This window comes from Podarcis erhardii (genome assembly GCF_964252035.2).
Source record: "Podarcis erhardii genome assembly, chromosome: W".
NCBI classification, from domain to species: domain Eukaryota; kingdom Metazoa; phylum Chordata; class Lepidosauria; order Squamata; family Lacertidae; genus Podarcis; species Podarcis erhardii.
The window spans coordinates 13,468,616-13,492,367 of NC_138506.1; the positions used below are offsets into that span (position 1 = coordinate 13,468,616).

The following is a 23,752-nucleotide window of genomic DNA, read 5'->3' on the forward strand; positions in this document are numbered from 1 at the left end:
CTCACGCTTCACTCCAAAGGTCCAGAAGACGTCTAGATCTTTCTTCATCATCGACTCGGGAGCAACCAGGCACATAATAATAATAATAATAATAATAATAATAATAAATAATTTATTATTTGTACCCCGCCCATCTGGCTGGGTTTCCCCAGCCACTCTGGGCGGCTCCCATAGAAACAAAAATACACTAAAATATCACACATTAAAAACTTTCCTGAACAGGGCTGCCTTAAGATGTCTTCTGAATGTCAGGTAGTTGTTTATCGCTTTGACACCTGCAAAGACAAACACCTGTTCGTGTCCTTTACTCCGCAGGAAGGTGCAATTCACCAAGCGGATGACCATACGATCTCCAGTCAAGGCTACAGAACGGTTGTTCTTCACAGCTTGGATGCATCGATACGCAACGTTCTTTTTGTTCCAGATGCTGCACACAACCTATTGAGCGTCTCACAGCTGACTGAGCAGGACATAGACGTTTCCTTCAAGAAGAGGAAGTGCACCATCACCAAGAAAGAGGACTTTGTATTGCATGCTGATTGTATTGATCGTTTGTTTGTATTGCATTATGATGATTCTGTTGATGTTGTGCAGGATGAAACTTGTTGTATTGCAGATACTAACAATGTTTTGCATGAAGGAAACTTGGTCATTTAAACTTCAAGGCAGTTTCCCAAATGCCTGCCTTAGTTGAAGGTATGACTATTAAACCCTGCAGGTACCACATGAAGTGTAATGCATGCACAGCAAACAAGGTCAAAATGGCTGCAAAAGGTAAGGTGTCTAGTAGACAAGCTACAGAACCATACCAGGTAGTGCATGCTGATCTTGTTGGTCCACTAGCACCCTCTTTGGGTGGAGCCAGGTACTTCATGGTTCTAATTGATTCATTTTCCAGATATATTCATGTGTTCAATCTCAAGCAGAAATCAGAAGCATTTCCTAGGTTCAAGGAATTCTGTGCTTGGTTGCAAAATGTGCATGGTAAACAAGTGAAATGTTTGTTTACAGATCAAGGGGGAGAATTCACTTCTCAGTAGTTTGAAGCTTTTCTGACTGAGAAAGGAATTCAAGCTGACCTTTCAAGTCCACGGTCTCCTCCATTCAGCTATTCATCAAGCACATGAGAATGTGCCATTCATCAAGCACATGAGAATTTTTGTTTCTGACATGTGGGTTCACATACCACAAAGCTCCAAGTTAGGCAAACGTGGTTTCCATGGTATCTTTCTAGGTTATCAGAAAGGTTCTTACAGAGTAATGATGACTGACACTAATACAGTTAGGCTCATTAGAAGTGTTGAGTACAATGCCAAGTGGGGGGAGAATGTGGGAATTTTCCAGTGTTATCCTGATGTCAGGGAACTGGGGGCTGAGAAGGGGGAAAGGATGGGAAAATACAGAGATAAGCCTCCGATCGTAAGTAGTTGCACCTAATCAGAGGGGGAGGATGACGAAGGGATGTCAGGAAGCACGTAAAAGAGGAAGGAAAAGGGGAGGGCTCCGGAAGTGGCTATGCTGGGGGAAATGAAAGCAACATTCAGTCTCTGCATCTGATACTGAATGAGCCGGACGTGCTCTGAGTGCTCTGTGTGTAAATAGGAAAATGGACCTAATAAACCTGTAAAACTGGCTGGAGGCCCGGACTCTTATTTCTTCTAGCACCCACCAATCATCCCTGACACCTGATGACAGTGAAGAGTCTGAGGATAAACAGCAGCAAAACCCCACACCCACTGATGAAGGTTCTGATTCTGAATCTGAAACTGACTCAGATGGTTCAGAGGATTTCAAGAGTGCTAAGGCCTCTCTGCGACCCTCTGAAGAATCTGATCTTGAATTGGAGCAACCACTGTTCACTATAGGCCACTTTTCTCCTAAGAAAAAAGAGGAGAGTGTTGAAGACTTACGTCTAATTCGCAGGTCTGAAAGAGCCATAAAAGGTAGACCTCCAAAGAGATTTGCTGATGAATTTGCTAAAGCAGCTAAAGCTGTAATTGTTGTTAATGGCTCCAAGAAGGTATTTGAACCTTCAAGTTTCCAAGAAATCCAGAATTTGGACTTGAAGGATGCTGAGCCATGGTTAACTGCCATGAAGGCTGAGCTTGATTCCTTAGAGAGGAACAAAACATGGGAGCTAGTTCCAACAGTTCCAGGGATGAAACTGCTTGACAGCAAATGGGTCTTCAAAGCAAAGACAGATCAAAATGGCAAGGTAGTCACAAAGCCAGATTGGTAGCCAGAGGTTTTTTACAGGTACCAGGAGAAGACTATCACGAGACCTACTCACCTACCATGAGATATGAGAGCATTAGGCTTATGCTCAAACTTGCTGCAGAAGAGAGTCTACACGTTTCTCATCACGATGTGAATACAGCATTTTTGTACGGAACCTTAGGTGAATCACTTTATATGCTTCCACCTGATGGCGTACAGGTAAAACAGGGATTTGTTTGTTCTCTGAAGAAGTCCCTATATGGTCTCAAGCAAAGTGCACGATGCTGGCACTCCAAACTCACTGAAGTGTTGTTTTCTCTAGGTTTTCAGCAAGGTAAAGCTGATCCATGTGTATTTGTCAAAAAGGAAGGGCAAAAGAAGCTGTATTGCTTGTTTTATGTTGATGATATACTTTTCTTTTGGAAGGATGTCAAGATGTACAATAGTGCCCTAGCTCAACTGAAGGAGCACTTTGACATGAAAGATCTTGGTGAGGTAACCAACTATCTATCTCTGGAAATAGAGAGAGACGAAGATGGCCAATGTACTCTCGGAGTTTACCAGTTTTTGAGGCAACAGAGTATTGCTAATGCTAGTGGAATAATCCAGATGTTCGATTATTTCAGTCGTTGTACATAAAGTACTCACATTTGTAATCACTGGGCCTTTTCTTTGCAAATTGCTCACCAACGAGGATTCCTTGGGTATATTTCCTGACTCCTCCTGTTCTAAATATCTCATCTTTGTCCAATACTCTGGTGGTTCTATAGTTATCATTCTGTTGTGGCCATTGGGTCTATTGTCAGTCACTGCCTCCGGTTCTTTAATCTCTTTCAATGTCTGGCTCATAAGATCAAGCCTCTTGATAACTGTTTGTTGCTCTTCCTGAGGGAGATTCCTAAAGGAGCTGAGAAAATCCTCTTCCAAAGGATTTACAGAGTGCTCAGATTCCTGAAGATGATTGTCTAGAGGAATCGGCTGTTCCTTTTGGCTCACCTGGTTATTTTGATGTTGGGCATGATCCTGCGAATTCAACTCAGGCATGTCTGTCTCCTCCCCACCTGTCAAGTTTTTTTGTGATGTCATTACTTCCATTGGGGATCCATTACTTCCATTTTGTGCTGTCATTGCTTCCACTGGGGATCCAAGGTTTGGTTTTCTGGGCCCCTCTGAAGCACCAGTCCTCATCTTACATAAGGGTGCAACAATAGAATTGCGAAATACCCGGGTTGGAAAAACTCCTCTGCTTGACAATTTGAATTTCAGCTTGTGAATCAGTGAGGGCAGTCTAGTAGAGGAAAAAGTTAACATAATTTTTTGGATTTGATTTGTGGTATTCAAGAGTTCAGTCCTAACGAGGTCGATCTCTGTAAGTCCAATGCCAAGTAAGTCTGATAAATGTTGTTTGGAACGCTGGGCACCTTTCCAGCTAGGAGTTTGATCTGGCCTTCCACAAATTGTCATGCAGATCTTTTTTGGTTGGAAGATTAAATAAGAAGAGTTTGTTTTAAGAGCCTCTGCACGTTCTATGTTGAGCTTAGGGGTCTGCTCTTGTTGTCGCCAATTCCCTTTGGTACTATGGTGTTCTGTTAATGCCTGCTTGTTATTAACTGATAATCTGTGGACCTCTTTGGATAATTGGGTTATTTGAGAGGCAATACCTCTAATTTGTTGGAAAATATGCTCAACCGTTCTTGTAATTAGAGTTAATTGGGTGCTCTCCCTACTTGTTATTCCTTCCTCTCTGACCGGCACAGGATCAACTTGCCCCATTGCTGGATCCAGTTCCACGCTCTCACCTTGAATACTCTCCCCACACTCACAATCATCTTCAAGGGGAGAAAACCATTTTTTTGTTGGAACTATAAAAGCAGATTTGTTAAAAAGTCCTCTATTTTAGATTGTTTGGAAACCGGTGAGAGAGCTACATCCTCTGGGTCCCTGTAGCGTTTACTAGCAGGCATAGCGTTGCCGTGGGGAGTAAACAAGGAGAGGTTTCCCCAACCAAAAAAGAGAGAAAAAATAGAAAGTGCTCAGTTTGTTCAATTTAAGAGCTTCTCCGTGTGGAGACTGCCAGGAGTTTCAGGAACAAAGTATAGAAGGGAGTTGGCAGTTAATAGCTAGCAGCTGGCGGCCTGCCCAGGATGCTTCACAGAACTTGCCCAAGATGTTTCTCATAGCATAGACAAGAAGGTGCTATTAGAATCTCAGTAGATTGGACTTCCGGAGGCGGCACGAACGGCAATGGCGGTCCTCTTTCTTTCGTGAAGGGGAAGCTCCGCGGGAAACGGGTCGTCCGCTACGGCGAAGCGGAGACCCGCATCGGAAACCCACAGGCAGCAAGAGCCTGTGGTCCTGGGACTCGGCGGGCGCCAGAAGCGGCTCCCGAAACGTAGAAGGAACCCCGTAAGGGGCTCCGGAACGTGGAGGGGGTATCGCGGCGCTGTGAGTCGATCGCTATTCCTGTGGCGTGAAGCCGCACAGCCGCTGTCGGTGAGCGCTGACCTTTTTTCCTGGAAAGATTTGATTCAAAAGTAACAACCCGTGAGTAAGAGGGGACTACAAAATTTGAGCTTAAATTATTACTAAATTTGGCTGAAAGCGGAGAGATGCAAACAGGAAGTCCGTCTTCCGCTGCTGCTTAAACATCAAAGCAAAAGACACTGACGTTTGGAGCCTTTGAAGAGGCGCTAAAAGATAGATTGATCTATGCATTCATTGAAATTGCTTCTGTGTAAAGTGAAGACCTAACCTAATTCTGTGACTTATCTTTTATATGGACACTGCTAAACTTCTTCTTTTGGAATTACATTTTTCACTGAGAAACCCAGGTGCCGGGACTGCCTGAACAATAGAACTGTCAGACTGCAGACTTTGTTACTTTGTAATTGGGACTTGCTACAATTTGAGTGTTTATGGACTGGATATTTTGAAACACCATTTTGGCACTTGCTAGAGACAAAGTAATGCTTTCTAAACCAACTCTTCCAAATACAATTTAACTGAAGGTTCCTGGAAATTTAATTGGACTTTATTGACTTTTATTGACTTGGCTTCTTCCCTTAAGACATTATGAGCTCCCTCTAGAGGATTTCGGATTTACAGATGTGACTGAACTTTACTTTCTCTTTCCTTTCCTTCTATTTGACTGTTTACTCTCTGGGCTGCTGTATTCCCATGGGAACAACTTAGCTTGACCTTGACTGCTAGACAAAATTGGCATGAGTGGCGCAAGAAAAAAAGAGGCCAGAGTTAGAACCAGACAAACAACTTTAACCTTAGCCTCACAGGCACGCAGATCTTCTGTTCCTACTCTGCCGGTGGCAGGAGAAGAAGAGACTGAGCAACTACAGCTGGAAGATATGGCTGCAGGAGCATTCGGTTCAACTCTAGAGAAAATCCTGGAAAAATTGGAAACCTTGGACAAGAAAGTAGATGAACAAACGGCTAAAATTGACCAAAACGCAGCCTGTTTAAACAAAATAACTGAACAAGTGGCTCTGAATGTACAAGCAATTGGACAGTTATCTGAAGCCACTGCAGAGAACCGTAAATTGGCTGAGGCAACTAGCCAAAAAGTTGAAAATTTAGAACAAGAGGTAAAGCCACTGCATAAACAAGTTGGTGAGCAACAGATGTATTTGTCTATGATAGAACTGCGGAACCGGGAAAATAATTTAAGATTGAGGTCGATACCAGAGCTTGAACAAGGAAACTTAAGTGAGTTCCTGACCAAAGAATTTTCTAAATTTTGGCCTTTAGAAGAGGAAAAGGATTTCAAAATCGTGTCGGCCTTCAGACTTGGAAAGTTTGCAAGGAAAGATAAGCCCAGAGATTGCTTGATAACCCTGAGATTGAAGGAGGAAAGAGATACTAGACCTACATTACGAAAAGTCACTGGACATCTTGGATAGAAGAGCTGAAATTTACAAGGATATTCCGAAACAACTTTTGGACCTTAGATCCACCTATCTTGAATTGGTCAAATTGTTGAGGAGCAATTCAATCATCTTTAGGTGGGAATTTCCTCAGGGCCTATCCTTCACCTTCAGAGGGAAGAAGGTTAAAATTAAAACAGCTGAAGATAGAGACAAATTTTTGATTGCCTACGGAGAGGACCTTCAGAAAGGGATTGAAATACCCCCGGGGCCTGGACCATTAGTCGTACCTCCACCTTCGGAACCTGAAGATCCAGAGAAAAAGATACCACCACCAGAGCAATAACAGATTTATTCAGGATGTCTCTGCAACTTTTGAGCTGGAATATTAATGGATGCAACTCCCCGGAAAAAAGGAGGAAGATATTTCACATATTGAAAAAAGAACAATTGGACATTATTTGTTTGCAAGAAACACACGTGACTAGGCTCCATAAAAAAGTTTTAATAAATAAAAGATTGTTAGTGTTTTCAGAACTCACAGGGTTAAAGAGTTCTGTGTGACGTCCCTCAATTCCTGTCGCATGACTCTGAAAGAGGGAGGAGTTGTTCCTCACTGTTCCGTCTCTGCTTCCGAGAGAGACGGTGGCCATGGCTGAAAGCAGCCCAGGAGAATCTAAGAAATGCTGAGTTGTAAATATTCTGCTGCAATAAAGGACTGATAAATAAATAAACACACTAACGCTTCGTGTGTTTGCATGGATCTGAAGCAACAGCCTTTCCGCTGTGTTTTACTCTGCAAGGCGAAACCGGAGAGACGCAGATCGGCGCAGCTTGGTGTGAGGAGCGTGCCGGACCGCTATAAACTGCAGCTAATTGGGGTCGTAAACCAATTAGTTAAGCTTAAACATCTAACAGGTTATGGACCTAATTACCGCCATAAAAGCTGTTGTTTTGAAGTCAGCTGGGTCAGCTGGAGGTCGCTACTGAAAGCGGAGGTCTGCATTCTGAGGCAGAGGAGCTGAGAGCTGAGAGCAGCTGAGGGAATCGCTTCTCCAGAGACAGGTGCCGGAGGCTGCTTCAACGTGAGTAAGCTGGGGCACTGGGGGAGAAGATGGCGCAGTTCCAGAAGCATGGCTTTGAGCTTAAGCTGCCACGTGAAAAGCTGACGCGTAAAGGCTGGTGGACGTGGAGCCTCCACGTAGAACTTTTGTTGGTCGGAGAAAACCTTTGGGAGGCAGTCCAGCCGCCACAGAAAGCGGCTGGAGCAGCTACAGAGCTAAGTGAAGCTGAAGAGTGTGTGCTAGTTTTCCTGGCAGAGAATGTAAGTGATGCGTTGAAGCCTATTGTCCTAGATGCTAAGAGGCCTGAGGCTGCATGGTTTGCACTCCGTGAGGCTTGTGAAGCAGGAGTGGAACGCCAGAGCCTAGACGCGGCTGCATCTGAAGGGGAGAGGCAAGATGGCGCCGGGCACATTCTTGAGAGCCAGCACACAGCTGAGGGAAGCTGTGAGCCCCCAGAGGGGGACGAAGGGACTATTGCTGGCAGCTGTACTAATGCTGCACCGTGCCTGTGTGAGGAGCCAGGCCAGAGGCCAAGCATTGGGAGCCCTTTACCCACCAGAGGGGGTGCAGGAAAACGTCCTGGGAGCCCTGAGAGCAGTGGGGGGGCAGTGAGCGGTGGAAGCTCAGAAACGGCTTGTTTTCCAAAGGCACCCAAGAGTTGTTTTCGTCGTCAGCTGGGTTCTTTGAAGCTGCGGAGAGCTAGACGCTTCAAGGCCAGCCACCTGCGAAATGTCCAGATAAGCCCCAAAGAGTTGCGTGGGAAAGCGGAGGCCAGTCCGGTCTCCAAGGCAACAGAGGAAGTCGCTTCTACTGAAGCTGACAAGGTCCTGAACAAGGGGGAGTTGGTTGACGTGGCAACCAGAGAGAACAGCTGCAGACGCCCAGAGGGAGGGGGCAGCGAGACTTTTGTTGCTATGGCAATGTTTGAGGACAGCTCTGAGAGAGACACTGAGCTCTGCTTTGTAATCGACTCAGCAGCGAACCGCAACTTGATTCCAGAGACCTTTGCTGTCGAGATGTGGAATTGCAAGACAATTCCAGCTGGGAAAACTGTTCTGTTTGCAGATGGGGAAAAAAGAAATGTAACTAATGTTGCAAAAATCTTTCTTTCTGTTTTGCAGGAGGAGTTGGAGGTTTGCACTGTACCAGGGATGCATCACTGTCTTTTATCTGTCCCTTGTTTGTTAAAAAAGGGGTTTAAGGTTTCTTTTGAAAATGATACTTGCACAATCTCCAAAGAAGGGAAGCAGCTTGTTAAAGTTGCAAAGGGGCAGAATGATCTCTTCATTCTTAAAACGCCTCTGGAGGGTGAGGGGAAGGTTAAGAGGGCACAAGCCCTGCGTGCTACAGTTCCCACTCATGTTTCATGTGCGTGTGCTTGGCACAGGAAGACAGCTCATAGTTCTCTTGAAGAACTTCAGGTGTTACAGGAGTGTACCAAAGGCTGTAAAATTCAGGAATGTGGGAGAGCCATAAGTTGTAAGGCTTGCAGAAAGGCAAAGATAAAAGGGTGCAGTTACCCCAGGGTGGAGAGGGTAACCACAAAACCTTTTGAACTTGTGCACATAGATCTGTTGGGTCCCATGAAGGAACCAAGTCTGGGAGGGGCCAGGTTTCTGCTGACGATGCAGGATAGTTTTTCGCAGAACTCCTGGACTCATGCTCTCAAATCCAAGGAAGATGCAGCACAGCTGATTAAAAGTTGGATTGAGGAGGTGGAACTAAGGTTCTCCACCAAAGTGCAAGCAGTCACTAGTGACAGAGGTGCAAAGTTTACTGGGTCTGCTTTGCAGAAGTTCTTTCACCAGAGAGGGATACGTCACAAGGTGACTTCTCCTCAAGAGAGGGGGGTGGCAGAGCTCAGGAGTGAGGCTCTGGTTAAGGCTGCACAGGTGATGCTGTCAGACTCTGGGTTACCTCCAAGTTTTTGGATGGAGGCAGTCAAGTATGTGAGCTTCACCTGGAATCGGATCTACAATTCAGTGGTAGGTGACACACCTTATTTCTTGTTGCACGGCAGGAAACCCCAGATTCACTTTCTGCGTTCTTTTGGGTCTGTTGCATCTGTGCCGGTGCCTGAGGCTTTGCGAGGGCCAGGTGAACCCAAGTTCCAGAAAATGATCGTCTGTGGGTATGAGCCGGTTTCTAAAGCATGGAGGTTTGCGTACCCATCAGGTGATCAGAGTAAGCTGCTGATCAGTAAACATGCTGAATTCTATGAGCAGGATGAAAGGTCAAAGACTCCTGCAAAGCGTGATGTTCTCAGAATGTCTTTCTGATTCAGAGCAGGAAGGTTCTGATGAGGAGGAAGGAGAGGCTGAGTCTGCTGATGACGATCAGCTCACTGACCAAAGTCAGGAACAGGATGGGGCATCTCCACAAGTTGTAAAAAGAGAGCCCAAGAGTGAGCCTAGTTCTCCTGTTAGTGTAATGCAAAGGATTCGAAGACGCTTTAAGTCAGAGGGGGAATCCCGTGATGCAGAGGACACACCTGCTGGCCGCAGTGAGTCAGAGGAAATACCTGAGTTTGTGCCCAGGCGGTCCAGTCGCACAACGAAGGGTATTCCACCTGAGAGGTATCAGGCCACAGGTGCGTGGGTAGGTTTCGCACAGTGCGAATCTGAGAGTTGTGAGGATGTTCCACAGATGCCTGACAGGAACGCCAGGAGAGGGCGCAAGGCATTGGGGAAGGGATTGATCTCACAGAGGTCTGTAAAGGTAAACACCCAGGTCACCTCAGGAATGGAGGGAAGAGGGGGTGTTAGTGTTTTCAGAACTCACAGGGTTAAAGAGTTCTGTGTGACGTCCCTCAATTCCTGTCGCGTGACTCTGAAAGAGGGAGGAGTTGTTCCTCACTGTTCCGTCTCTGCTTCCGAGAGAGACGGTGGCCATGGCTGAAAGCAGCCCAGGAGAATCTAAGAAATGCTGAGTTGTAAATATTCTGCTGCAATAAAGGACTGATAAATAAATAAACACACTAACGCTTCGTGTGTTTGCATGGATCTGAAGCAACAGCCTTTCCGCTGTGTTTTACTCTGCAAGGCGAAACCGGAGAGACGCAGATCGGCACAGCTTGGTGTGAGGAGCGTGCCGGACCGCTATAAACTGCAGCTAATTGGGGTCGTAAACCAATTAGTTAAGCTTAAACATCTAACAAAGATTAGGCCAAGAATTTATTTCCTTGGACAGAGTGAAGAAAAGAGGAGTGGTGATCTATGCAAAGGAGAGCCTGTCACCAAAATTTGTATTCAAAGATGAGCAAGGAAGAATTTTGGCAATTGAGATACAATATCAAGGAGAGAAGCTTTTAATACTAGGAATTTATGCACCGAATGAGGGGAAATCAGAATTTTACAAGAAGTTGCATGAGAGTATGCTGGATTATCTGGACTATGACAACATCATAATGATGGGCGATATGAATGGGGTGGTATCAACCAACATGGACAAGTCACAAAGCCAAAATGTTACAAAAGATGGCAGACTACCTAAGACTTTCTTTGAACTGACTGACAATATGGACTTGATTGACATTTGGAGGACAAAGAACCCCTTGGGAAGAGAGGGAACATTCTTTTCTGAAGCCCAACTGACATGGACAAGAATTGACCAAATATGGATATCTAGAGGTCTGGCACCTAAGATCAGAAAGGTGGAAATCTGCCCAAAGACCTGCTCCGACCATAATGCAGTAAAGATGGATATGAGACTACTACCAGCTGGCTCCTTCAGATGGAAGATGAATGACAATTTGTTTCAAGATTAGGAGATTACTAAGAAGGCCCAAAAAGCTTTGAAAGATTATTTCGAGATAAATTTGAACACGACGGTGGAAAAAAGAATTATCTGGGACGCAAGCAAGGCTGTGATGAGGGGGTTCTTGATACAACAGAATGCTGTTAAGAAAAGGACACAAAATGAGAAAAAAGACATTATTTTGGAGAAAATCAAAGAATGTGAGAAGAAATTAAGATCAAAACCGAAGTCACAGCCGATTCTGAGAGAAATTAAACTTTATCAAGCACAATATTCCAAATTGATAAACCAGGAAATAGAGTGGAAAGTTAAACTAATGAAACAAAGAACATTTGAATCGGCAAATAAATGTGGGAAACTGCTAGCATGGCAGTTGAAGAAGAGACAAAAAATGAACACAGTTACAAACTTAGAGATTGAAGGAAGAAACATACAGAACCCTACGGAGATTAGAAAGTGTATTTCAAACAACTGTATACTCAAGGGCCGCAAGATGAGGCTGAGATAGAACAATTTTTGATAAAGAATGGACTACCAAAATTGTCACAAGAAAACAGATCAATCCTGAACTGCAAAATAACACGACAAGAGATTGAACAAGCCATTCAGAACATGCAATTGGGCAAATCTCCAGGGCCAGATGGGCTTACCTCCAAGTATTATAAGACATTGAAAGACTATTTGATACAACCACTGATGGAGGTAGGCAACAAAATTTTGGAGGGGAAGAAGGCGCCGGAATCGTGGAAAGAGGCTTTCATCACATTGATACCCAAACTGGAAACGGAAAAGACACAACTCAAGAATTATCGTCCCATCTCCCTTTTAAATGTGGATTACAAAATATTTGCAGACATTTTAGCAAGTAGATTTAAAAAAGTTCTAAATGAAGTAATTCATAAGGACCAGGCAGGCTTTCTCTCAGGTAGACATTTGTTTGCTAATACTAGGAATATTATCGACATTTTGGAACTCTTGCAAACAAACATTAATACAAGAGCTGTGTTAATTTTTATAGATGCGGAGAAGGCCTTTGACAATATTTCCTGGAAATTCATGAAGAAAAACTTGGAAGGGATGGGAGTGGGACGGGGATTCGAAAATGGGATAGATGCAATCTATTCAGAACAAAAGGCCAAATTGATAGTCAACAATGTGGTTACAGAAGAGTTTAAAATTGAAAAAGGGACACGACAAGGCTGCCCTATTTCCCCATTGTTATTTATTTAGGTCCTGGAGGTGCTCTTGAATATGATTAGAGGAGACCAGTTGGTTGAAGGAATCTGGGTCGGAGCGAAACAGTACAAACTTAAAGCTTTTGCAGATGACTTGGTTTTGACTTTACAGGAGCCAGAATCTAGTACGAAAAGAGTATTACAATTGATTCAAGAGTTTGGTCGGGTGGCGGGATTTAAATTAAATAAACAAAAAACTAAGGTATTGGAAAAAAACTTGACAGCTACAGAGTCAGAAAGGTTTCAGAAAGAGACAGAGTTAAACGTGGTTAAAAAAGTAAAATACCTAGGGGTAAACATAACAGCAAAAAATTTGAGTCTATTTAAGGACAACTATGAGAAATGCTGGTCAGAAATGAAGAGAGACTTAGAAAGTTGGACAAGATTGAAACTTTCCTTGTTAGGCCGAATCGCTGCTATTAAGATGAATGTATTGCCAAAAATGCTGTTTTTGTTTCAAACTTTGCAGATTGTGGACAAAACAGAGTGCTTTCGGAAGTGGCAGAGAGATATTTCTAAATTTGTCTGGCAGGGCAAAAAGCCCAGAATTAAGTTTAAGATATTAACTGACGCGAAAGAAAGAGGGGGCTTTGCCCTGCCAGACTTAAGGTTGTACTATGAATCAGCAGCTTTCTGCTGGCTAAAAGATTGGCTGCTTCTCGAAAACACTGATGTATTAGATTTGGAAGGTTTTAATAATGCTTTTGGTTGGCATGCATATTTATGGTATGACAAGGTCAAGATTAATAAGACTTTCAAGAACCATATTGTCAGAAAAGCAGTGTTTAATGTCTGGACAAAATACAAAGACTTACTGGAAAATAAAACTCCAAGGTGGCTTTCACCATTGGAAGCTAAGGCCCGGAAAAGACTCAGTATGGAGGCCAAATGGCCGAAGTATTGGGAAATACTAGAAAAAGATGGTGATAACTGGAAATTGCAGAGTCAGGAGAAAATGAAAGACAAAGTGTGAGATTGGTTACACTACGCTCAGATAAAAGAAGTTTTTAAACTTGACAAAAAGTTAGGATTCCAGGTGGAAAAATCGAAGTTAGAAACGGAACTGTTAGAGCCTAAGACTAAGGTACTTTCAAGAATGTATAACTTGCTGTTAAAATGGAACACGCAAGATGAAACGGTCAAATCGGCCATGATAAAGTGGGCACAGGACATTGGATATAACATCATGTTTGAGGACTGGGAGAGGTTGTGGAATACTGGGCTGGATTTTACTGCATGTAATGCTTTGAAAGAAAATGTTATGAAAATGATATATAGATGGTATATGACCCCAGTCAAACTTGCAAAAATATACCACTTGTCTGATAATAAATGTTGGAAATGTAAAGAAAATGAAGGAACATTCTTTCACCTCTGGTGGACCTGCCCTAGAGTGAAGGCTTTCTGAGAAATGATATATAATGAGCTGAAAAAGGTATTTAAGTATACTGTGATGGGATAATGAGCTGCTTGTGCTTAAAAGGGTTGGTCCCTCAGAGTTTGCTCAGCGTAGCAAAGCTCTGCCTTGAGCGGAGCCCTTTGGCATGGCTCCGTCAGTCGCTGTTAGAATCCGACAGTGGGCGTCTGCGGAAACGTTTCCAACATAAAAGCTGTTTAACGGAAACGCGTCTCCTGGATTCTCTGCGTGACAGTTTCCGGCGAGGGGTGGGGGTCCCTAAAGGGGGCCTTGATATCTCCTCACTGTTCTCACTGGAAGTATCCCAGAGCCTCCCCTCCGACTCCCTTTCCCTTGGAGCTCCTGCTCCCCCCCTACTGGTTCCCTCTTCTGCTGCAGAGTCTCTCCTATTCTCCTGGAGCCTTTCCACCACCTGTTCTTCCGATGGCAGTTCCCTGACATCCACCTCCCCCCCAGGGCCCCCTTCACCCCCTCCCGCCTCCTCTCCTACTGGCGGTGAGGATGGAAAGCCCCGGAAGGAACTCTCCTCATCATCAGAGGATTCAAACACTTCTAGCCACGGCTTTCCGTCTCTTTCCCCGTCTTCCTCTTCTTCGTCGGAGTCTGCTTCCTCCTCCACCCCTGACTCTGGGAACCCTTCAAACTCCCCTTCCTCATCGGTGGTCCCAAAGTGTTCCCTCCTAAATCGTGCCACTGGCTGCGGTTTTCTTGGGAAACGCCGATGAAACGTTTCTATTAAAATCTCGTCATTGACTTCCTCTGCCGGTACCCATGTGTTTTCTGACTCTTCCTCCCCCTCCCATTCTACCAAGTATTCCACCTGATCCCCCTTCCACCTGGAATCAATTATTCCTGCCACGTCCATGTTGCGTTCTCTCTCTTCTATGACGGGTGTTTGGGTGACCTCCCTCTCATGTTCCCCCCACTCACGTCCCTCTCGGTACGGCGACAGTAATGACCTGTGAAATACTGGGTGCAATTTCATGTGACTGGGCAATCTGAGTTTGAATGCTACTGGGTTGACCTGTTGTATGACCTCAAAGGGTCCCAACCGTTTGGGTCTCAATTTCTTACACCCTCCCTTGAACGGCAGTCCTTGGGTGGATAGCCACACCCGGTTACCCACCCTTATGGTTTCACCTTCCCTCCTATTTCTGTCTGCTTTGCTCCTTTGGCTTTCTCTAAGTTGAGTTGGAGCTGACGGTGGATCGCTTCCATCTCTTCAACAAAATGTTCCGCCGCTGGTACACTCCACCTCTCCCCTCCTTCTCCTGGAAATGCCCGAGGATGACATCCATAATTTGCCAGAAAGGGACTCATCCCTGTGGACACGTTCTCCGCGTTGTTGTAGGCAAATTCTGCCAGAGGTAACTTATCTACCCAATCATTTTCTCTGTCCTTTACATAACACCTCAGGTATTGTTGCAAAACCCCGTTTGCCCTCTCTGCCTGCCCATTTGTTTCTGGGTGTCTGGCGGTGGAAAAACTTACCTCCACGTGCAGCAAGCTCATTAGCTTCCTCCAGAACCTGGAAGTAAATTGTTTCCCTCTGTCGCTGACCACCCTCAAGGGGGCGCCATGCAACCTGAAAATATGCTTTACAAACAACTTTGCGGTTTCTTCCGCTGTGACTGCATGTGAACAGGCTATAAAATGGCACATCTTAGTTAATAGATCCACCACCACCATGACAGCTGTTTTTCCTTTGGAGTTTGGCAGATCTGTCATAAAATCTATGGATACCATCTCCCATGGTCTTTCTGGTGTGGGTAAGGGTTCTAATAGCCCCGCTGGTGCCAGCCTCTCTCCTTTTGCTCTCTGGCACCTGTCGCATCCCCGGACATACTCCCGCACGTCTTCCCTCACCTTGGGCCACCAAAACTCCCTGGTAACCAACCACATGGTTTTGTGCTGCCCGAAGTGCCCCGCCGTGGTGCTGTCGTGTAACTGTCTGAGCACTCGGCCTCTTAGTTCCCCATCTGGTATGTAGAGTGCCCCTTTGTAATACAACTTTCCGTTCTTTTCCTCAAAACCCCCTGTGTTCTCCCCTGTTCCCCTGAGTTCCCTGAGCTTTTCTTGGGCGCATTCATCGTTCTCGGTACCCTCCACCAGTTCTCTTTGCCCCACCAATGCCGCCCCACAAACCCAGTGGTCCTCGGGGATGATATGTCTTTCCTCCGCCGCTCCCTCCCCCTCCAAGTACTCAGGTTTTCGGGAGAGAGCGTCCACCCTGATGTTCTCTGGCCCTGGCACGTAGCGAATTTCAAAATTGAACTTGGAGAACTCTTGCGCCCATCTTACTTGTCTCTGGTTCAGTACTCGGGCTGTTCTCCAGTATTCTAGATTTTTGTGGTCTGTCCGCACTTGAACCTTGTTGTCAGGGGCTCAGGAGCAGAGGCACAGGAGAGGGAGGAAATGGAGAGCGAGGGGGAGGAATCCGAGGGGAGCGTAGGCGGTGACAGTGGTCAGAGGGATTCCATGAGCCTCTCCAGCGAATCGGAAGATTCACAGAAGGGAGCGCCGATGGCCAGGGCAAGGGGGGTGCCAAGGGGGAAACCCCAGAAGGAAGGGGCCAGCGGGGACTCCCAAAGCAGCAGCTGGAAATCAGGACCAGCTTCCCCACCAGAGCGCAGTGGGGGGGAGGAGTCCCAGGCATCGGGAACAGTGTTCTCACCACCAGCGAGAGGAGATGAGTCAGGATTGACCACGCCTCCATCGGAGAGCGGGGAAACGGTCAAGAGGAAAGTTACCTGCTGGGCGCGCGCGCCAAGTTCAAATGTACAGGCGAGCGGCACAGCAGGTAGCCCGGATAGGGAGCCAGGTCCTAAAGCCCGCCGGAAGGAGGGGCAAGACTCAGGGGGGTCAGCGTCAGAAGAGTCCAGAAAGGAGGAAACCCCAGGGGGCAGAAGGACCCAGAGGAGGAAAGAACAACGGAAGAGGTGGAGTAAGGCTAGAGTCTTAAACTGGTGTCTAGGAGGCGGAGACTCAGATGGAGCTTCGCCGGTCTAAGTTCTAAGACGTAGAGTTGCACGCTGCGGTTTGGAAATGGAAACTAATCTTCAAGAAAGACTTTTATACGTTATTACTGACTAGCGTTGGTCCTCTGTGAGCTGGGACCTAGAGGCAACTCGGACACTTGTGCTGCGCCCCAATCAACAGGTGTCGCCATCTCCGGAACGCTTCATGGATGGCGAGTAATTCTCTGTCGTGCACTGTATAGTTCCTCTCGGATTTGTTCAACTTCCGCGAGAAGAAGGCACACGGTTTCCATTCTGACGTATCCTTTCCCGGCTGTAGGAGCACTGCACCCACCGCTCTGTCTGACGCGTCAGTCTCCACTCTCATTGGCTGCTGCAGATCCACGTGTAAGAGTTGTTCTTCTGAAGCAAACGCCTTCTTTAACCTTTCAAACGCTCGCTGCGCTTCTTCCGTCCAGACAAATTTCTTCTTACTGCTGAGACAATCCGTGATGGGGGCCGTTAAGTGGGAAAAGTTCTTGATGAACTTCCGATAGAAGTTTCCGAAACCCAAGAACCTTTGCACGTCTTTCTTAGTTTTCGGTGGTTTCCATTCCAGTACCGCTTGAACCTTGCTAGGATCCATGGCCAGCCCCTTGTCTGACAACCGGTACCCCAGGAATTCCACCTCTCTGGTGTGAAACTGACACTTCTCCAGTTTCACCCACAGCTGGTTTTCTTGCAGTTTGCTCAGTACCTCTCGTACATCTCAACATGCTGCTCATCATTCTCTGAGTACACTAGTACGTCATCTAAGAACGCTGCGCAGTTCTTGTAAAGCAATGGTCCTAGGACGTGATTCATGAACGATTGAAAAACGGCCGACCCCCCCTGGAGGCCGAAGGGCATAACGAGGTATTCAAAGGCCCCCAAAGGGGTGAACATAGTGGTTTTCCACTCGTCTCCCTTTCTCATACGTATCAGGTTGTACGCCCCCCTTAGGTCCAGCTTGGTAAAAATTTTCCCTTTCCTCACCCGGGTCAGAATGTCATCGATTCTGGGCATGGGGAAAGCCACTGGTTCGGACACGGCATTTAGGGCCCTGAAGTCTACGACCAATCTCGGTTTATCTGTATTTTTTTTGTCCACAAAAAACACTGGGCTACCCCCCACCGCTCGTGACTCCCTGATGAACCCTCGCTTGAGGTTCTTGTCTATAAACTCCCTTAACTCCTGCATCTCCCTGTCTGACATTGCATACAGCTTGCCCACTGGCAATTGTGCTCCTGGGAGTAAGTTGATTTGACAGTCAAAGGGTCTGTGCGGGGGTAGTTTATCTGCTTCCCTTTCGCTGAAGACATTAGCCAAGTCGGCGTATTGTCGTGGTACCCTCCCTTGGTCTGTTACTTCCATCCTTGCTAGCGTGGCTTGGGTGCCTACTTGGCTCTCCCTCTCCGTGCAATGTGCCAGGCAATGCGCTGACCCAAAGGAAACCACCCTCTGGTGCCATCCCACTAGCGGATCATGCAGCGCTAGCCAGCTCATTCCCAAAATAATGGGCGCTCCTCCCAAGGTGGCTATATTAAACCCTATCAGTTCTGTGTGCCTTGCCACCTTCATTATCATGGGGACAGTCTGCTGGTTAACTTCTCCTCCCAACAACGCCCTCCCATCAATCGTGGTCACCTGCAGAGGGTTATTTAAGGGGATAGTCTGTATCTGGTGTTCGGCTGCAAACTCCTTACTCATAAAGTTGCAGGAGCTGCCTGAGTCCAATAGCGCCTTCACCTTTAGTGGGTGTCCGTTTGCCAGCTCTAGCAACACCTCTATTACAAGAGCTGGTCTTGGTGGTTCCGGCGTGGGCACATTCACTGTTCCTTGGCCTGGCTGCTGTGCCCCGATGGTGGCAGCCAGGCGTTGGCTTTTACTTGCTCCTTAGCTCCCTCCGCCTCCTCCCCAACAGCTCCCGCCATCCCTTGCCATTCCTTTCTTTGCGGACAAACTCTGGCAAAGTGACCTGGCTGTTGGCAGAGAAAACATTTCTTGGCGCCTTTTCCCTCCTTCTTCCGCCCTTCACTGGGGTTTGAAACTGCGCGCGTGCGCTGTTCCAATTTCCATCGGCTCTGCTGGTGGGGAAGGCTGCTCTGGAATCTCTGGAATGCGGAAATCCCTCCAACGCTCCCCTTTCCCTTCCCGCTTCTCCAAGGCTCTGGCCTCCTGGCGTGCTCCTATGGCCAGCGCGGATTTAGTCAGCTGGTCCATAGACTCCGCCCTGGGCGCCCGGGAAAGTTCGTCTTTCACTGCCGATGATAGTCCTTCTTCGAACAGCATTTGTATCGGTTTCGCTGACAAATCCCAACTTAATTTATGGATCAACATGATGAACTCAGTCCAGTACTCACGGACAGATCGGTTCCCTTGTTTACACGCCATTAACTGTCTGCACGCCACTCCCTGCTCAATCTCGCTGGAGAACATCAAATCCATGGCGCGAAAAAACTTCCTTGTGTCCTTTAGGACCTCATTATTGGCTGCCATTAGGGGTCTCACCCAGTGTTTCGCCCCCCCTTCGAGATGGCCAATCACAAACGCTACCCTCGATTCCTCATCAGGAAAATCATCAAACTGCAGATTGAGGGCATATTGCATCTCTGTCCTAAAGGCTTGATAGTTCCTGGGATCACCCCCAAACTTCTGCACCAGTCCTGGCACCTTCCTCGAGAGTTGGGTGGCTTTTCCCTTTTCTGCATCGTGAGCCCTCCTCTCCTCAAGCCTAGCCGTTTGCAGAGCTAACTGGACCTCCAACATCCTGTACCTTTCTTCCAGGCTTGGACCGGCTGCAGCTGCTCCCCCTTCTCCGGCTCCGGCTGGGTTGCTCATGATGCCTCTCCTTGCACAAGCTGCTTTCAGAGACTGTCGGATTGCTGTGATGGGATAATGAGCTGCTTGTGCTTAAAAGGGTTGGTCCCTCAGAGTTTGCTCAGCGTAGCAAAGCTCTGCCTTGAGCGGAGCCCTTTGGCATGGCTCCGTCAGTCGCTGTTAGAATCCGACAGTGGGCGTCTGCGGAAACGTTTCCAACATAAAAGCTGTTTAACGGAAACGCGTCTCCTGGATTCTCTGCGTGACAGTTTCCGGCGAGGGGTGGGGGTCCCTAAAGGGGGCCTTGATATCTCCTCACTGTTCTCACTGGAAGTATCCCAGAGCCTCCCCTCCGACTCCCTTTCCCTTGGAGCTCCTGCTCCCCCCCTACTGGTTCCCTCTTCTGCTGCAGAGTCTCTCCTATTCTCCTGGAGCCTTTCCACCACCTGTTCTTCCGATGGCAGTTCCCTGACATATACCTTCCCTAAGAAACCAGAGGCCTTCCTTCTGGGTATTGTCGGCCAGAAGGTGTTAAAGAAGGACCGAACATTTTTTATGTATGCAACAACAGCAGCAAGGATACTTGTCGCTAAGCATTGGAAAACCCAAGATTTACCCACACTGGAAGAATGGCAGATGCAACTGATAGACTATATGGAACTGGCTGAGATGACTGGCAGAATCCGAGACCTGGGAGAAGAGACAGTGGAAGAAGATTGGAAGAAATTCAAGATTTATCTACAAAAGTATTGTAAATTGTATGAATGTTAAGAAGGATGCTAGAATATAAACAACTTGGCACCGATAAGCTAGATGAAGTGAAATATGAAGATAAGCTAAATTTAAGAAAAGACAAATTTTTGGATAATTTTCAGGTTATATTTGAACTTTTAAGATCTGAATAAAGGATATCTAAAACTAGAGATACAATATTGAAAATCAGATAATAAGAATAGAAACAAGGGGATAAATTTGCTGGATAAAAATTTATAGTCAGGTACGCAGGAGCGGGAGATGCGAGGGAGTCCAAAGAAGTTAAGAAAATTATGTTAAGAGATGTGTTATATTGTATTGTTTATTGGCATTGTAATTAAAAAAAAACCTGTTAATAAATATTATTTTTTAAAAAAAGAATCTCAGTAGGTTGGTAAGTTTAAAAGTAGAGAAGTTAAAAGGAAAAATTACTTCCCTGGGTGGCAGTCAACGCTAATTACAGTCCTGTTATCTGCGGAGCTCCGAAGCCTGCTTGCTAAGCCGTCGCCATCTTGGGTCTTATTTCGACCAAGATGGTAATATTTTAGTACACCAGTCACAGAAAATCGCTGATGTGTTAACCAAACTAAACCTGATGGATGCTATAATAATAATAATAATAATAATAATAATAATAATAATAATAATAATAATAATTTTTTATTCAAAATCCTTTATTAGGCATAGCACACCACACATTGACAAACAACATATACAAACTGTATAAAATACGGGTACAGCAAACACAATTTATCCTAGTCCTATTCTTAACTCCCAGAAATTAATCAATGTGCATGAATAATATAATACAATTTAATATAAATTAATAATACAACACAGCAACGTCACCTACCATTAAAAACCACTAAGTCTCTTTGTCATGGCCCATTCTTTCATCATGGACAGCTCTTAAAAATTCGGCCACTATTAAAGTAATTTGATCATCGCTGTCCGCCAGCATGTCCTGGATAGTTGGTTGAGTACAAATCTGTTTATTGAATTTTAGGGCCTCATATAATTGTATTCTGGCATAACTGCCAAAATCACAGGAGAAGAATATATGCTCTAGAGTATCGAGTTCCTTTTTCCTGCATTGGCAGAGACGCTCAGATTCTGGGATAGCTAAATATCTTCCTCTCACTACCACCGAGGGAAACATGTTAAATCTGGCCAACATAAACAGCCTACGCGATTCATGATTCTTCAGATTTGTCATGTATCCCTTTTGGAAATCTCTACACAAAGGGAGATTTAAGTGAATGGGAGAGCAGGTGCTGTGCTTTGCAACCTCAAGCATGGCGAGAACACTTTTTTCTGTGAGAGTCTTCCTAATAATTTCCCATGTATCTTTGGGATCAGAGATTTCAAAGTCAGTTAGAATGAGCCCTATAGAATCCAGTTTTCTCCTACATATCAGTGATAGATTGTAGATTGCACTATCACTTAAAAGATCGTAAAGTAGAGAATTAGGGGATAGGGCTCTATAATGGAGGAAGATCCAATATTTCAAGGTCCTCAGCCATGCTCTAACTGATAAAGGCAATATTCCCAGCTCACAACATATTGTTTCATATTTTACTGAGTTTGCAAGTCCTAATAATGACCTCAGAAGGGAAGTGTGAAATTTATCCAACCTCTTGAGGTCACCTGAAATCCACACTGGTGTGCCGTAAAGAAGTTGGGCACAAAGTTTCATATCAATCACTTGCAATACAGCTGGGATGAATCTGTTTCCTACTGGAGAAAAAAATATAGGATTTTATATGGTGGGCTGTCACTTTGGCCTTAGCTATAGCAGCACATATATGTGTATTCCAATTCATATTATTTTTGAATGTGATTCCCAGATAATTGAAGTGCTTAACTTCCTGTATTAGATGTCCATTAATTATACATCCTTTTGGGTTCCCTCTCTTTCTGAATTGCATAATCTTTGTCTTATCATAATTAATTTTGAGATTATTAAGAGAGCAGTAGTTTGAGAAACTCTTAAATAATTTTTTTTAAACCCAAAACAGAGAGTGAAATAATTACAGCATCATCTGCATAAAGTAGTAGAGAGAGTGGGCAATTGTTTAAATAAGGAGTATGAGTGGTTGCGTTTTGAAGGAATAATGGTAGGTCAGATAAAAAAAGATTAAATAGGGTAGGGGCCAAGATACAGCCTTGCCTAACTCCACGATTATTCAGAATAGGTCCTGCAAGTCTACCATCTTTTGATGCTTTAACATATATTTGGTTATTAGAATGTAAACTTTGAATCAGTGTAAGTAAATATGGGTCAATACCAAGGTGTTCTAGTTTAGTCCATAGTTTGTGGCGGTCGACCGAATCAAAGGCACTTTTTAAATCCACAAATGCCACAAAGAGTTTTCGTTTATTTCTCATGACATATTTATCCACAAGATGACTCAACACTAGACACTGGTCAAGAGTTGACGAGCCTGCCTTAAAACCAGCCTGCTCTTTACCAGGTAGACCTTTTGTCAGCATCCATTCTTCCAATTTAATAAGCAGAGATTTGGCATAGATTTTGCTTATACATGGTAGCAAACTTATAGGCCTGTAATTCTCTTGGCAATTCCTATCACCTTTTTTAAAGATCGGTACCACTATTGAGTTGTTCCATGACTTAGGTACAAGGGCTGATTGATAGATAGAATTAAAAAGCGGCACAAGTTTAATGGCCCACCATTCTATATCTAATCTCAACAGGTCTATTGGGATGCCATCCATACCCGGTGATTTCCCTTGCTTAAACAAAAAGATTATCCTTTTCATCTCCTCAACAGTAATTTGAAATTGTGTGGTTTTTGCCAAAGAAACTTTAACATTTTCCTTTTTACAAACTTGGTGATCATAAAAAACAGCAGTAAAATGTGAAATCCAAACCTCATCGCTTATATTAGGGAGCTCAGTGGTATCTTTTATTGAGAGGAGTGACCAAAAAGTTTTAGTATCTTTAATTTCTAATGCAGTAACAATTTTAGACCATTTGGCTAGTGCAAACTCAGATTTTTTTTCCAGGAGCATGTTCTTAAAAGCATTTTTCATTTCAAAATAAGTCTTCCAGAGACCTTGAAAGTTGGTAATATAGGCTTCTTTTAGACAAGTTCTAAGTTCTTTCTTATAGTTAATACAATCTTTATCGAACCAGTTATACTTATTTAAAGGTTTGTTGCTGGGCTGAGAGTCTAAAAAAGAAGAAAATAATTCCTGGATAGTCTTGTAGTAACAATCATTATCCTCCAAGGGCAACAAATTTTGGTTAGCCACAAGTTCCGGAAGAACTGGGTTATTTTCAAATACTGCTAATAGATCCTCCCTATTTTTATCACTTATATAAATTCTTTTGGCATAAATAGTCTTATCAATACTAATAGGAGGTCTAATATCATTATTTCTAGGATTCCTGTACATCTCTAAAACTATTGGGAAATGGTCACTCTCTGAGCGAGGTACAACTGTAAAAGAGGCAATTTCATTTAACATTTCAACGGAAACTAGAGAATAGTCGATTACGCTCCTACCCCTTTTGGAGCTAAAAGTAAAATTTCCTGGAATATCCGGCCACAATGAGCCATTCAAAAATGAGAGGTTCAATTCTAAAACCAAT

The 23,752-nt window shown here is 44.9% G+C and overlaps 1 long non-coding RNA gene across 1 annotated transcript in view; it reads left to right on the plus strand.

Annotated features, from left to right (window-relative positions):
• The first annotated feature begins 8,643 nt into the window (after nt 1-8,643).
• LOC309333278 overlaps nt 8,644-23,752 on the plus strand; it is a 332,363-nt gene continuing 317,254 nt past the window's right edge. Inside the window, exon 1 of the long non-coding RNA XR_014152441.1 lies at nt 8,644-8,874. This is a non-coding gene — a long non-coding RNA (uncharacterized lncRNA). The remainder of the gene's footprint in view (nt 8,875-23,752) is intronic.